Raw genomic sequence first — 8,299 nt, 5'->3', positions numbered from 1 at the left:
GTATGGAATATTCTGGGGAAGATCAGCGATAGAACGTTTTAGGGAATGTCAGTTACACAATGTTCCGTGGCATGTCGCATATGGAATATTTTGGGGAATATTGGGTCTGGAACGTTATACCGAGTGTCAGGTATGGAACGTTTGGGGTGGTGTCAGGTATAGAATGTTCCAGGGATTTCCGAGTGTGGAATGTTCCTTAATGTCGGATATAAAATTTTCCGGAGAATGTCGAGTATGGAGCACTCTGGGCAATGACAGTTATCGAACATTTGTGTGAATGCTGGGTACAGAATGTTAAAGAGAATGTCAGGTTTCGAATGTTCTGGCGAATGTAGTACAGAGAGTTGTCCAGAGAATTTGGATATAGAATGTTCCTTAGAAAGTCGGAAATAGAATATTACAGACAATGCCGGGTATAAAATGTTCCGCGGAATATCAGATATAGAACATTCTAGAAAATGTCGGGTACAGACAATTCCTGGAAGATCAGGTATGAATGCTCCAGGGAATGTTAGGTTTGGAACGTTCTGGGGAAGGTCAGCTATTCAATTTTTCATGGAATGTCAGCTACACACTGCTCCGTGGAATGTCACATATGGAATTTTCTGGGGAATTTTGGGTCTGGAACATGAAGCAGAATTTCGTTCGGAGAAATGACAGGCACAAAATGTTCCAGAGATTGCAGTGTATAGAATGTTTCCTAAATGACGTGTGCAGAATTTTCCAGATAATGGCGGTTATAGAATGCTCTAGAGAATGGTGGATATGGAACACTCTGCACAATGTTGGGTATCGAAAGTTCAGGGGAATGTCAGTTACAGAATATTCCAAAAATCTTGTGGGCAATGTAAGGCATCGAATTTTTCAGAGATTTTGAATATAGAATTGTCCTTCGATGTCGGGAATAGAATGTTCCAGAGAATGTCACATAAAAAATGTTCCGAGGAATGTATGGAACATCCTGAAAAAGTTTGTGCATGGAACGCTCCAGAAAAAAAAAAAGTTGGGCTTAGGATGTTCCAGGGAACGTGATGTATGGAACATTCCAGAGAATGTTAGCTATAGAATGTTCTGGAAAATGTCATGTATGCAATGTTCTGGGGACTGTCTGAGATAGAATGTTCCAGAGAATGTTCGGTATTGTATATTCCAGAAAAGGTTATGTGTCGAATGTTCTCGGGAACGTAGGAGATAGACTGTTCCAGGGAACGTGAGGTATGGAATGTTCCGGCGCGTTATAGTTATGGAATGTTCCGGGAAATATCGGGTATGGATCGTTCTGGCGAATGTCTGGTACAGAATGTGTTCGTGTCTTAAATACCGACAGAAAAAAATCATCAAGACTCCCCATTCTGATAGCCATTCAGCCCTTCAAACCGACTCGACCATTCAGTATGATTCAGGCTGATCAGACTGTAACTGAGCTCCACAGTCCCAAGATAATCGTGGACTCTGTTTTTATTCAAGGATCTATCTTCCTGTATCTCAACAATTTTCAATGTCTTAGTGTCAACTCATCTCTGGGCAGGAAATTTCTAAGGACTCACAACCATCGGCGAAAATGAAATAAATCTCTTTGCTGTAATAAATCAACAATGTCTTATTCAAAACAACTATCTACGCTCGAGCAGTCGTCTCACCATTTTACATGCATGTGTTTATGATTGGATCCTCTGTATGAGCCACAGGTAGTTCATTTTCACAGTGAAGCTCTTTTTAATGAGAGTTTTTTTTCAGAGTGCAGGTAAATATCTACTTAAATGTCTGCCTTCTGTCCCTTAGACTATAAGACAAAAGAGTGCAATTCAGCCATTCGATTATGGCTGATATATTTTTAAACCCCATTCACCTGCCTGCTCCTTGCTTATCAACTGACCTTCGCCTGGCTGCATTTTCACATCCCGCTGTCGACGATATGTAAGTCAGGAGCAACAGATTCCATTCTGTGTCTTTTCACTCCCTCAGCCTGGGCTTCCGTGTGTGTCTCAACACACGACCAGCCGAGCAGATCTGCATAACCCAGTTTCTTCGGGTTCGTCAGATCTGTTCGGATGATGCTGAATTTCAACCTGCAACATGACCTCCTGTTCCTCGCCTGGAAAAACCTCCCTGCACTCATGCCCCCACCACACAACCAACACTTCAACTCTGAGGTGCCATCAGCCTTCAGCGATAAGTGACCCATCTCGTGTGCTCCTGCTCTCATCCCTTTCCCACCTTCACAGATGAAGTCATCCATTAATCCTGCAGTACACACAATATGTACCAATTGTTACAACACAGTGGTAAACCCTTTTGCAAATTAAACCAAACACATAGAAACGCTCACCTTGTCTCGTAGTCTGTAATGAGTGACAGTTATCTACCACAATTTCCATATTTTACAAGAAATATCAGAATTATTCTTGAATTCAAAAGCGAACATTAAGCAACAAATATTTACAAGTCTAAATAGTTGCTATCTACCACCCACTAGGTAACAATATATTGATAAAGTAAAGCACCTAATAAATTTACAGCAGCAAACTTTTCAAAACCGGAGACTGTCGTCTGCAGTGTCGATCTCCCTCTGTCTATATGTCTCCCTGGATCGTCTGCGTCCTTTTGCTGCAAATATTTTCCATGTGAAAATGTACCGTTAATACAGGCTGTTGTGAATAGCAGTCTTTCAATGTAAGTTGGTGCTCTTTCTCGCCAATTGTCCAAAACGCGTAATTTTCTTGCTCCCGCAATACACTGGATTTTCTCATGGCTTCCACGTTGTCAAAACAGTAAGATTCGAATTCATATCAGTTTTGGTGCCTTTGTCCATAATTTAAATTGATTGGTTGAATTCGAACTTCTGTGAAAAAAATCGAAGTATCGAGGTTACAGCCAGATGTCTCACATGTTCAAATTTTCCACAACACTCTGTGTCTTGACAGGTGCCTGACAGCTTTAAGCTTTCACTCCCTCTTAAATGTACAGTACAGTTTTCAATTTCGTAATATCTCCACTCTTATGAATAAAGAATGAACCATTAACTGAAATGATGCCTTCATTTTTGTTCAATTTCTTAACCCTACTGCCATGAAATACATCGGACCTTAATGGAAGTTCATGGTAACCTCGGTGAGCGCTCGGACGCATGCGAGTCACAGAGAACTCCACCCCCCCCCCCCAACACACACACACACACACACACACACACACACACACACACACACACACACACACACACACACACACACACACACACACACACACACACACACACACACACACACACACACACACACACACGTAGATATTCCAGTATTCTCCAGTGATATTGGTTCTTATCCAGGCTTTATCCGTTCAATCCCGATAAAACAACTGCTGTCACATTCGTGTGACCCACAGCATGTGCAGTTTGTAATTTGAAAGTCTGTAACATCAGATTGAAACGAAATAGACGCATTTTCTTTACTTTACATCTTTCCAATAATGTCACAGGATTGTGATCCATGTAAGGCCATTACCGAATTCAATCATTCCTTTTCGATCATTGATCTGGAGGGTGTTGAGTTTCCTTCGAGTTTGGTGCATCGTTTCCTTCGAGTTTGGTCGTGCAAGTTCATTGTTGGGCTTCTTCTTCGTGTTGCTTGGGGTCAACCTTCTATAACCTATGTTATATAACAAGAAGATCGACCCTGCCTTCATTAATTCTGTTTCATTTACATTTGTTATAAGTTTTGCTTCTCTTTATCGTTCAAACCGCTCAGCCAACTGTACCTTCCGATCATTGCACGACTCCCTAAAATCACTATATTATCCAGATAGAGTGCACAGATTGGAATCCAGCCACAACTCTATTCATGAGTCTTTGGAATGTGGCTCGGGCGTTTTTTTTCATTACAAAATGCATCAATATGAATTGGTGTAGACCATTTGGGATGACAAACGCATAATTTTGTTTTCCCTTTCTCTGGTAAAAGTACCTGCCAATAACGACGCATCATGTCCAAATTAATGACATAACTGGCATGTCGAGCTTTCTCGGTGCACTGCTTCAAACGTTGGATTGTATTTGAGTCTGATTTGGCTGCGAAGTTGACCTTCTGATACCCAGACTACACTGTGCACTCTCCTGCAACTCATCGGATTTTCTTGGGGTTTCCTTTAAGTTTTTCACTAATGCCAATGGCTCAGCCTCTTTTACCACATATTTTCCTCCAGCGAATTTATTTAACGACCAGCACCTGTTGCTACATGTCGCATCTTCTCGCAGTGAAAACATTTTTTCCCACTATCCTTCTTAAAGTATCGGCGCTGTAATTTTCTGTTACACCCCATTTCAGTTAAAATAACTAAGGCCCTTCACCACCATTTCTCCACATTGGGCATTTATTTTAAACTGTGGTAAATAATAACCAGCATTCTGTACTGTTTAGTTTGCAGTGCCGGATGTCTCTCTTTTCCAATTTATGTCCTTCACAAGATAAACTCTTGCTGAATGCTAAACGTTGCCTTATTCATCAGTGTATATTCAACACTGCTGCTGTTTTCACTTTTCAAATTTGTATTCATCAAAATTAGAATTTTAAATGTAAAACATTACAGCGCATTCCATACCAATCGGCCCTCGATTTTGCATTCACCTTTGAAACCAATCTGAAGCAAATCTAATGTACACCATTCCATTCTCGTCCACATTCTTATGCATTTAACTGTCCTTAAATTTGGCGAGTCTAGTACTGTTGCAGGCATTGCATTCCACGCACTATTACTTTCTGAGTAAATAATCTACCTCCGACATCACCCTTATCCATCACCCCCCAATTAAAAGCTATTTTCCATCTTGCTAGCCATCGACATCCGAGGAAAAAAGGCTCTCTCTGCCAACCCTGTATAACGCTGAGTATCGTATATGCCTCATTAAGTCACCAGCAAACCTTCTGCTTCCTGACGAAAGTAGCCTGAAGTCCATCTTGGAGCCTTCGATGTGTTACCTATTTTAAAGCCCGCACCCATCTATAAAAATTACTATGTTCAATTGTTGCGATGTCACCGTAAGTCTGACCTCTTTCCTTCTTTATTTTCTGAACTGCTGTCTGTATGCTTCTGGTCCCAATTCATAAGCAGTCAAAATTAACTGTTTGAACACTTCACAAGCTCTTCATGTCTCATCTGACTGCGTTGCAAATATCTCACGAGCTCTGCGTATCAGTGCAATCTGAATTGGCACTACCACAAGACCTCTGATCACTCCATCTGCTTAGCCAATTTTTCAAATTAAACAAAGAACAGTTCGTCATTTTTCCCATCAACATCGGCATTGTTATAACATGTTAACACATATGAATACATTCTCTATTCAGCTGCATCCTGGCAACTTGAATTTCCTGACTAAGTCACAACTTCTCAAGTTCAAACTCTCTCTCCATTTCTCTATTTTCCTCTCTTTCTTTCTTCTCTCTCCGTTTGCTTAGTTAAGAACCTTCACGCTCTTGATTATTTATTCTCTTTTTCTTTTTGTTCTCTCTCCCTTTCTCTTTATCTCTCCCTTTGTTTATGTTCTAACTCGATTCTTCTCAATTGTAGTTGAAGTTTTTTCTAACGCTCTTGCATTTTTCTGTTTCTTTGTTACGCCTAAGTGTTTGATTAACTCCCTTTCATGTTTTCAAATTTACCTGTGTTCTTGTTTAAACTCAAATCTAACCTCTGCGTAAATTATGAAAGTATGTTATTTTATTTTCTTCCTAAAATTTCTTGGCAAATTTGGAAATTGACTTCAACCACCAGAACCTCCTTAGCAATGTTAAGAGCCATTTCCCTCACTTTTAATTCAGGAAATGACACAAGTAAGTGAAATTAAACAAATTGTCTCAACTACGTTTCACTTAAATTTCTTGGTGACAAGTGCTTAAATCAGCTGGGATCATTCGAACCGGAATCTGTCAAACTCTCTGATTGGATTTGTCTAAACCTGCCTAAATCATGGACTAAATCCCCTAATCTGTTACGACAAGTTGGAAAACACTTCCACTAATTCAAGCCAAAGCAGGGCAGCTCACCTCGCCTCGTAATCTGTTAATTTCTCAGTGAGACACAACTCATCAAATTCCAGTAATTAACAAGAAATATCAACTTTATTCATTAACTCTGAAAGTAAACATAACGCAACACATATTTACAACTCTAAGCCCCTTCCACTTTACAACACGCACAAATTCTGCCCTGCAGTTTTAGTGTCGTGATAGATATGCTTTGCTGTACTGTTTCTAATATCCTGCTGAACTCTTTCCGCGTAGTTTGATTCACATGGCACGTAATGATGTTAATGGTAGATTCAGCGAAATGTTTTGTGAGGCCTGTCTTCATGGTAAAATACTCTCGCTACCTCTTGTTTGTTCTTCCCAATGGGAATGGCGAGATTCTCCCTGGGTCCCCACTTACGCTGGTGCAATGTCGGACGACAATGACCTCTTTACATTGCTGTACATTTCTCATGACAGCTGAGACTATTCTAATCTGGGAAGCAACTTAAGAACAGGCAGCCATGGTCTCCTCTCATGGTCTCCACTCCTGGTCCTGGGCAAAAGAAAATTCTGCCTGTGACCCTCCCCACCCAGGAGCAGCACCTTGCCCACAATCCGGATTTTGTGGAGGGCGGTAACGTACCTCTGCTTGCCACGTGCAGGCTCAATATCAGGAGCTGTCCAGGGTATGTCGTGAGAACTTTACTTGTCTCAGTGCACTGTGGGCTTTCAAAGATGGCACTGGTTCACGGGCCGCTGGTTAACTTCAAATTCTCTGGCGAGCTCTGGGAATGGTGTTCATTAAGAAGTGGGGGAAACCCAACATCATTCTCATTGTAAGGACTCGAACATCAATTTATGTGGGATGTTTGGAGGTGTCCACTCGTCCTCACTCCAAACTCAACTTAACTGGCACCTTGAATTTAGTAAGAATCAAATGCAATTATGAGAATATATTGAACATTTGATATCATGTCTGATGGGTGATGTTTCAGGAATGCGCGTCACCATCCCTGGGTATATCCTATGCCACCGGCAGGACAGATCCACCAGTAGTGGTCACATCATGGTACACAATTTGGAAAAGGCGTTACCCTGAATTTCCCTAACTATGATTCCAGCACCCAAGAAATCTCATGGTAACAGTCCAAAGATGCGCAGTTTAGGTACATTGGCCATTTTAAATTGCCCATAATGTGAGTTGCATTAGTCACAGTGAAATTGGTCTGGATGGGTTACTCTTCGGAGACTCAGACTTGCTGGGCCGAAGGGCCTATTTGCACACTGTAGGGAATCCAATCCAAAGGAAGTTGGTTGTGTTTGTAGAAAGTTAGTCATTTCAGCTCCAGGGCATCCATGCCACATAAATTCCGGACGATTATCATCACCAATAAGAGGCAATCTAAGCCCACCCCTTGACATTCAAAAGTATTACCATAATTAACTCCCACACTGGCAATACCCTTGGGGTTAGCATTGACAAGGATCTCAACTGGACTCACCACATAAACACATTGGATACAAGAGTAGGTCACAGACCGGTGATATTATGGCATGTAACGCACCCCCAGACACCTCAAAGCTGGAGACACCAATCGACCACTTCTTCACTTGTCTGTCCGAAATATTCAATATCCTCGGACATTCACTTGCCAACCTTGGTCACCCTGACCATGTCTCCGTAATCCCAATTATATGTATACGTTTAAATGTCGCAGTGCAGTTAGATCACCCACTTTATTGCAAATGCTCCGAACATTTTTTCAATGCACTTTTCCCCACAATGTACATTTCCTCCAATGTGATTAATCACTGAAAAATATAAAATAGGAACTGGAATAGTCCCTTCTGCCCTTAAATTTTGCTTCATCAATCAAATGAAATGATGGCTGACCCTTTATCTCCACACCATATTCATGATCGCTCACTTTGATGTTTAAGCTTTCAGAGTTATATTCGGCGTCTTGTCATCCACAGCCTTATGTGGAGGAGAATTCCCCCAGTTCACCATTCTCTGAGTGCAGCCATTTATTCTCATCTTAATGCAGAATGGCCCGCCTGTACCTAATTTTGTCACAGCTTGTTTTAGACGTCTCAGCCAGTTGAATTATCATCCCTGCATCCAAAATGTTTCACTATGTCAGCGTTTCACATCTTTCATTGAGATCTCCATTCATTTTCCTAAACCCCATTAAATACAGGTCCCACAGACACAACCTTTTCGCCCACAATAAGCTGGTCATCGCTGAGATCAGTCCGGTCTTCCTTCGCTGCATTCACTCAATGTCAGGTTTGTTCTG

The sequence above is a fragment of the Chiloscyllium plagiosum genome, unplaced genomic scaffold (assembly GCF_037043375.1).
Source record: "Chiloscyllium plagiosum isolate Xiang-an unplaced genomic scaffold, Cpla_swu_hap1 HiC_scaffold_18, whole genome shotgun sequence".
Taxonomy (NCBI): Eukaryota; Metazoa; Chordata; class Chondrichthyes; order Orectolobiformes; family Hemiscylliidae; genus Chiloscyllium; species Chiloscyllium plagiosum.
The sequence above is the reverse complement of the archived record's forward strand: the minus strand, read 5'-3'. Positions refer to the sequence as shown.